This window comes from Ambystoma mexicanum, chromosome 2p (genome assembly GCF_040938575.1).
Source record: "Ambystoma mexicanum isolate Mex_15411 chromosome 2p, UKY_AmexF1_1, whole genome shotgun sequence".
NCBI classification, from domain to species: Eukaryota; Metazoa; Chordata; class Amphibia; order Caudata; family Ambystomatidae; genus Ambystoma; species Ambystoma mexicanum.
Genome location: NC_090923.1, coordinates 1,112,214,625 through 1,112,222,410, shown reverse-complemented (window position 1 = coordinate 1,112,222,410; position 7,786 = coordinate 1,112,214,625).

Genomic DNA, 7,786 nt, shown 5'->3' with positions numbered 1-7,786 from the left:
TCTCAGCAAAATCGATAGAAGCTTATAATGACATTCCAGATTAACATAAATTGTTCAGCAAAACAGCAGTGATATTTTCAGCTATATTCTTGCCAGGAATTTAGGCAGCAGCAAATTCCAAGCGGATACAGATCACTTGGTGGCAGCTTCTGCAAACGATCAATACGACAATAAAGAATTTAATGCGATCAAAGAAAAACTGAGGGCAATCAGGCGTATGACCCTCCAGAACAGGTATGTCGTGGATTTGATTACAGCAATGGAAGGAGGCGTGTGCACCAAGATAGGGCCTTCTTGCTGTTCATTTAGACATGCCCACAATGAAGAAAATGGAACCCTGATCGAAGCAATTACTATGCTGTCATTTCTGCACAAAAGGATGGTGGATGAAGTAGATAAGATGGAGGATGACGACTGGTTTTCATCCCTGTTTTCATGGATTTCAACTTGTCTGGCAAATGCCTTCAAACTACTTGGAGCAATACTAGTGTTACTGTTGCTGGGATTCTGTCTTATAAGACTATTCATTGGTCACTGCAAGAACACAGCAAAGAAAGCAATTGGTATGAAGATAATGATTAATGTGAATGCTGAGACTGGTGAGCATAAACAGACTGAAAGCACTACCTGTGAGCACCTGAAAGGCAGACCTCTATCACCCCGAAGAACGAAGTTCCGGTACCCTAAGGATCGATCATAAGAACTATGTAGGGCGTTGGGTGTTGTGTCAACCAAGTGTAGAGTGCTGCCATATGACCTGGAGCGTGGATGAACACATACAAAATGCAGGTGACCTGAGGCGGGTGACTAAGATGTGGATCCCGAAGAAGTCATTCTGCGGAAGGAAAATTAAGAGGTTCAAAGATGAGGTGGTCGAGAGCTCAACCAGAGGGTGAAATGTAGAGGAGCAAACGAGTATATCACTGGTAGGCTCTGCCCCCCCCTCTGTTATACTAGATGAAAGACAGGAAGACACTGTGCATGACACCAGGTATCATCCCAATGCTGCATCAAGTGTATGAGAGATGTTATGCACCCAGACAACCATACCGGATATAGCCTTGTACTGAAGTGGTAGCAGGAGAATTGCAGGTACCACTGAATATTGAAGAACTGTAACACAGACCTGACAGGTGCAAAGTGATATCATACGGAGAAGATACAATGACGCACTGAAACAATGTAAGAATATTTTAAAAATCATTGAAGAAATAAAGTGACATACGTACAGGTAAGAAGAAATCATCTATACAAAGAAGATAAGTAACCAGAAGAGTAACAAATCTATATATGCAGAAGCGTAAGGTAGAAGAAACATATAGAAGATTGCTGCAGTAGAAAACATAGCATGGATAGAGCAGCCATGATGGGAAAATGGACGCCGCCTCTCAATGATAGTAAGCTAAGACATCGAAGGAGAAAGACCAGAGCTGCAGACCGGACAGAAGATGTAAATACAAATTTGTGCATGAAGCAATAATAGCTGCTGGCCAGAGATCAAGGATACCACAGCGAGAAACTACTGAAGGGTACAATGGGAGTTACCGAGGATAAGCAATGTACAACATATTTCTCGTATTTATTTATTTATTACATTTATATAGCGCGCAGGCAGCCCAGGGGCATTGTGGCGCTGTTACTTGTAGGGAGACTTAGTTACAATGAGTACAGGTTGTGCCTTGGGTTACAGTAAGACAGGATCCTGTGTTAAGCGATAGGGAGTATCATCATACAGCATAATACAACATACAAGTTAGTCAAGGGATCTTGAACATGTGGGGTTGGTTAGGTGAACAAGGTTGTTTTCATGGCTTTGCGGAAGGCAGTCAGTGAGGGTTCAGCTCGCAGGGAGATGGGGAGGGTGTTCCAATGTAAGGCAGCAAGGTGAGGGAAGCTGGCGCTGCCTGCTCTAGATCTTTTTACCCTAGGTACGGAGAGCATATTGGTAGAGGGTGTTCTGGTGGGTCTTGTGGAGGAGACCGGGTGGATTCTCTGGGATAGGTACGCTGGGGCTGAGAGGTGGACGCATTTGTGGGTGATGCTTAGCGCTTTGAATATAATCCTTTCCTTTATAGGGAGCCAATGGGACGCTTTCCTGGCAGCAGTGATGTGCTCTCTCTTGGCAATGCCCTGTGCAGCACGTAAGGCGCTATTCTGGATTACTTGCAGCTTCTCGAGGTTTTTGTTTGAGGTTCCTAGGAAGAGAACATTACAGTAGTCTAGCCGGGAACCAGTTATGGCTCTGGCTATGTTGGTGCATGTGTCTTTCGATAGAAAAGGCCTGATTGAGGCGAGGAGTTTCGCATGGTAAGCAGCAGAGGAGGCGATTGCGTTTACTTGTCTGGTCATAGATAAGTTGGAGTCTAGATAGACACCTAGCGTTTTTACTGTGTCCAGTACTGGAATTCTGATTGAGTCAATGGTAAAGTGGCTGAACTGGGCGTCAAGTTTTTTGAGGGTGTCAGGGGATCCTACGAGTAGGAGCTCAGTTTTGTCGGAGTTAAGGCAGAGGCCGTTGATAGCCATCCACATTTGGATTGTGTTATATATGTTGTTGAGAGTTGCACAGTCAGTGTCATAGTCACCTGTCAGTGTGAGAAGGATCTGAGTGTCGTCGGCGTAGTTGGTGTAGGAGATGCCCATGGCATCAACGATGAGGAAGAGGGGGCGGGTAAAGATGTTATAAAGGGTAGGGGAGAGGCAGGAGCCTTGAGGCACGCCACATAGCATGATGGTGGGTGACGCGGTGGCTAGGTCAGAGAAGACCTGCATGGTCCTGCCTTGGAGGAAGGAGGTGATCCATGTGGTGGCTTCTTGGGAGAAGTTGGCTGTGGAGGTGAGGTGATGGCAGAGGATGTCGTGATCTACAAGATCAAAAGCTGCAGAGAGATCGAGGAGAAGGAGCAGGACAGGTTTGCCTTGGTCCCTTGCATCATCCATTTGGTTTTTGAGGTCGAGTAGGGCGGTCTCAGTCCCGTGTCTAAGGCGAAAACTGGATTGTCTCAGTCCTAGGAGGTTGTGCTCTTCGAGGAAGTGCTGGACCTGCAGGTAGGCTGCTTTGTCTAGAATCTTGAGGAGGAATGGGACTGTGGTGATGGGGCGGTAGTTGTTGGGTGAGGTGGGGTCAAGTGTAGGTTTTTTTAAGAGAGGTCAGACCTATGCTTCCTTGAGGCATGAGGGGACTTTCCCTGTGGTGAAGGAGGAGTTGACGAAGGCTGTCAGGAAGGGAGCCGGGGTGTCTGCGCAGTCTTTGATGATAGAGGCGGGGCAGGGATCCCCTTTGCAATTAGAGGGCTTGATGTTTTTCATGATGTTGATCATGTCTTTTTCCTGAATGGTTTTGAATGAGAAGGTAGGGGGGCCTCTGTGTGTGAGGAGGGGGGGGTGGCGAGGGGGTAGGGGAGTGTGGATCTCTAGTTTGGTGTTCAGGATTTTGGCTTGAAGAGAGCTAATCTTGTTGCGCATGGCTGTTTGGATGTCATCACACCATGCTTTATCTTTGGTGAAGTTTTGGGGGTGGGTGTAGGGGTCTTGAGTTCCCTGAATATGGCGAACATTTCCTTGGTGTTTGATTTGGCCTCGGAAATTCTATCTTCAAATGATTTGGCTTTGATTATGGCTTTCTTATATTCATTTGCGAGGGATTTGAAGTTAAGTTTGTCTTTATCATCACAAGATGTTTGCCATTGCGCTAATGCTGCAGGTTTGTCTGTGCGCAGTTTGAGAACGTCTTGGGAGAACCAAGCATCGGTGTGGCTAGTGGGTTTTGTTTTGCACGGTTTAAGTGGGGCGATAGCATTGATTGCTGTTGTGATAGCAGAATCATAGTCCTTGGCAAGGGTTTCTGGGTCATTGGAGAAGGGGGGTCTAAAGGCATGTCCCTGTAGGAAGGCTATGAGTCTTTCTTTGGTCAGTCGGCGGGCACTTCTTGTGAGGGCTGGTGGTAAGGGTTGGGGGGGAGATGGGGTAGTGGTGGGAATGTTGAAGGTGATGGTGTGGTGGTTGGACCACAGGGTGGGGTATTGGCTGTGACTGTGAGGGGGCAGTTGTGATGGGCGGTCCAGTTTAATGATCTGCCCAGGGCGTGAATGGGGTCTGTGATGGTGTTGGCGAATCCTAGAGTGGCTAGGGCAGTGTCAAGTGATTTGGCAGCAGAGTCTTTGGTGTCATTCAGGCCTAGGTTGATGTCACCGAGGAGAATGGCTTTGGATGACTTTTTTAGGTTGTCAGCCAGGAGGTGGGTGAGGGAGGCCTGGAAGTCTCCCAGGGGGCCTGGTGGCCGATAGATGAGGTGTAGGGTGATGGTGCAGTGGTGCGAGATAGTGAGTTTCAATTCAAGGTAGTCGCTGTTATTGTTGATAGTTTTGTCGACCTTTCTGCTGGTGATCGAATCTTTGGCTATGAGAGCGACACCACCCCCTGTGGTCAGGCGGTCTTGTCTAGTGATGGCATAGCCTGGTGGGAGTGCGAGGGTTAGCGCGGGCCTGAGGCTTCGTGTAGCCATGTCTCAGTGACCATTAGAAGATCTAGATCTAGGGTGGTGATGAGGTAGTGGATGTCTAGGGCGTGAGCATTGATGGATCGAGCGTTGATGAGGGCACATTTGAGGTGGGGCTCGGGGGAGACATTTACATCAGTGGATGGCATGGCTGTGGTAGAAGAATTGTACATTGCGGTAATCACATTTAAAGTAGTGGGGGCACATTTACTAGGGTCCTAGACATAGATAAAGTAGCATTTACATCAGTGGATGGCATGGCTGTGGTAGAAGAATTGCACATTGCAATAATCACATTTAAAGTAGTGGGGGCACATTTTCTAGGGTCCTAGACATAGATAAAGTAGCATTTACATCAGTGGATGGCATGGCTGTGGTAGAAGAATTGCACATTGCGGTAATCATAATCAAGTCTGTGGGGGGCACATTAAGCGGAGTCTTAGCCATTGTTGCAGTTGCATTGTGGTCAGGGTAGTGCTTACTGCGTGGGCTCTGGTCCATAGTGTGGCGCAACCTATGGGATTTATAGATTGTTGAGGCTGGAATGTTTAGGCTAATGGAAGGTTTCAGGGTTCTGGTTTGCAGACGCGCGTTGCATACATTTGTGGGCGTTGGTATTGAGAGAAGTGCACATGTGAGGGTACGGGCACGCAGACGCTGGAGTCTAGAAGCGAGTGCGTTGGGCTGCTCAGGAGTGCGGGACTCCTTACCTTGTAGTGCAGGCAGAGTTCCACAGCGAAGAGATGCAAAGAGGAGTGCAGGCCTTGTCCTCTGGCCTTCTCCTTGCGGCTTCGCCTGGCGGTGAGCCCCGTCTCCCTTTATGGTGGGGGGGTGGAGCCGGCAGGGCGGGGAGCCGAATCAGGCTGCAGGCTCCAGGCGGGAACAGTCAGCAGAGCTGCGGGAAATTCAAAAGATGCTTTTCTCAAAGCATTGGAAGCGGCGACCGGGCCTTCCATGGTAGAGGCCTCTGTAATGTGCGCGAGGCACGCTAGGGCTCCAAAAGTAAGGTTGCATGTCGCAATCAGCTGTTCCAGCTCAGCTGATGGAGGCACTCGCAGCGGAGCTGTAAAGAGGAGTGCAGGCATGGTCCTCTGGCCTTCTCCTCGCGGCTTCGCCTGGCGGTGAGCCCCGTCTCCCTTTATGGTGGGTGGGGTGGAGCCGGCAGGGCGGGAGCCGAATCAGGCTGCAGGCTGTGGGCGGGAACAGTCAGCAGAGCGGCAGGAAATTCAAAAGATGCTTTTCTCAAAGCATTGGAAGCAGCGGCCGGGCCTTCCATGGTGGTGGTCTCTGTAATGATGCGCGAGGCACGCTGGGGCTCCAAAAGTAAGGTTGCACGTCGCAATCAGCTGTTCCAGCTCAGCTGATGGAGGCACTTGCAGTGGAGCTGCAAAGAGGAGTGCAGGCCTTGTCCTCTGGCCTTCTCCCTGCGGCTTTGCCTGGCGGTGAGCCCCGTCTCCCTTTATGGTGCGGGGGTGGAGCTGGCAGGGCGGGGAGCCGAATCAGGCTGCAGGCTGCGGGTGGGAACGAGCAGCAGAGCGGCAGGAAATTCAAAAGATGCTTTTCTTAAAGCATTGGAAGCGGCGACCGGGCCTTCCATGGTGGAGGCCTCTGTATTGTGCACGAGGCACGCTGGGGCTCCAAAAGTAAGGTTGCACGTCGCAATCAGCTGTTCCAGCTCAGCTGATGGAGGCACTCGCAGCAGAGCTGCAAAGAGGAGTGCAGGCCTTGTACTCTGGCCTTCTCCTTGCGGCTTCGCCTGGCTTAGATTAAGTAAATGAGTGAACATTTATGAGTGCCAAGTATGATCAATTAAGACTGTAGAAAAGTTTATGTGAGACGGAGCAATCAAGTATCCAGAGGCCAAAGAGGGTTATGACACCTGAAACAACCAAATCAAATAGCCCTAAATGAAAGGCAAAATGGTAAAATTGTGGTCTATTCACACATGGTGCAGGACCAGAATAACAAGGCCTATTCATAAACCCTGGCCAAAGATAATGATGTACCTTAACTCCCTTTACAATCCCAGAGAAGAGAACATCCAGCGAGGTCAAGTATAAAGAGAAAGCCTTGGCTGAAGGCGTGGCTGAGGAGAGATTGGAGAACTAACTAGACGAGTGGGCAGTGGTCTGACATTGTTCTCTGCACCTGAGTTTCGTTTTGCTTACGTGCTGCTAGGGAGCCAAGTGTCCAAGATTGGGAGGGTATGCCAACCTACCATGAAGGCCTATGGGACGATGAGCATACAATGTTGCATAGCCAATCCACTACTGTTATGCTGCTATACATTCGAGGTTGTTCTGCCAGATAAGGGGCAACCAATAAAGCCACTAACACTTATGTGTTCTATAAGTAGACACGTTGCCCTCACCAATCCCCGAACCCGATAGGTTTTATTATTTGCCACATAGGATTACGTCATAGCTGATGCACTTTGGGGTGTAAAGCCTTTGTGTATCTGTAATGTAACTGTGAGGGCACGAATTACAATTTGTGGTTCACCAGATTTCCCTACTTTATTGACTTGATAATAAAGTAGTATTTTGCCATATTCTTTGAGTCTCTCCGTTTATTGGGTCCAAGATTGTTCATTATGGTAATTCCATTCTGTGCATAGATACACCCAAAAAGTGCTACTGCACACCACCACCCAGCCTGACTGAGTCTCTATATAGCTCCCTAAGCCCCTGAGAGGTTGGGAATTTTGTGAGGGTCTGCACATTTGAATTTGTGTAGGGATGGAACAGGCTGAACGTCATCAATGCACAGTCTTATTCTGTCGCTGCTGAGCTGGCCCAAACCTTGAAAAGGATGGTCGAACATTGTGGATTTACTGTGGCGGATAATGTGTTGGAAGTGGTAACCCGGGTCTGCCTCAAGCTCTGTCGCTTCCCAAACTCCAGGGAACGCATGACGGTTGTCCGCACTTTTGAATCCCCTGCTATGTCCCTACGTCCCCGGCTCACTACTTTAGTGTTGACAAAATCAGCCCAGCGCCGCTGAATCCCACATGGGCTCACAGAGTTAGGCTCATCTTTTTCGCAAGACTTGCTATGGCATCTAATCTGGTAACTGTTCTCAATGCACATGGAAATGGAATGCTACCCTGTATGGGCATGTCCAGTCACCACTTTGCACAGAGCATGGCCTTTGGCCATGCCGTTGGTACCTCTTACCAACCATTGTGTCTAGTAAGTAAGGCTCGCGGTCATACCCAGTGGACATTGGACCGTGGGATGCCCTTTTGCTATGCCCCAAGCTTTCTCTCAAATTCCCAACATGACCATG